The sequence below is a fragment of the Cynara cardunculus genome, assembly GCF_001531365.2.
Source record: "Cynara cardunculus var. scolymus isolate 2C chromosome LG 6, CcrdV1, whole genome shotgun sequence".
NCBI classification, from domain to species: domain Eukaryota; kingdom Viridiplantae; phylum Streptophyta; class Magnoliopsida; order Asterales; family Asteraceae; genus Cynara; species Cynara cardunculus.
In genome coordinates this window covers 13416556-13417283 of record NC_037533.1, presented here as the reverse complement: position 1 = coordinate 13417283, position 728 = coordinate 13416556, and positions in this window count along the sequence as shown.

Sequence of the window (728 nt, the reverse complement as noted above, 5' to 3'; positions counted from 1 at the left end):
AGATTGTCATCAACGTATGACTATGGGAGAGGAAGGTCATCGACGACGTTTGAGAAGGCTTTCGATTTGACTCGTTGATCGTCGCAGGCAAAGGAGAGGGAAGCGCTCTTGTGGTTAATGTTCTAAACTTATAAATTTTCTATTGAGACTTGAGAGGGGACTTTATTCTGTGAATAATGACTTAAGGAGAGGGAAGCGCTCTTGTGGTTAATGTACCTCGCAAGTTGTCTCGTTTCATTTACACCCTAGGTGAAATCAACCGGTAAAAATTACTATTTTAATTAAATTTCTATAAAAATATTGTATTTATGTTAAAAAAGAATGGAAAAATCTAAAATAACCCAATGAACTTTAGTGTTTGGGATGATTAAGTTCTTGRACAATTTTTGGAACAAATAAGTTCTTGAACATTCCAAAACCTGTTAAATAACTCATTGGACTTCCTAAAACCTGTTAGATACACCTTTATGACATATACAACTGATTAATATGATAAAATAATGGAATAAGTCTAGAAAAAAGCCAATGGAGTTTCATATTTTAAACGATTAAGTCCCTAAACATTTTTTGAACAAAAAAAGTACTTAAATCTGTAAAATAAAACAAATATACCAAAAAATACTTACATTTAAAAAGATTACTGATAAAATTTATTTTAATTAAAAATAAAATATATATCCATAATTTTATAAATAAAAAATATATTTAAAAATATTACTGATTAAATT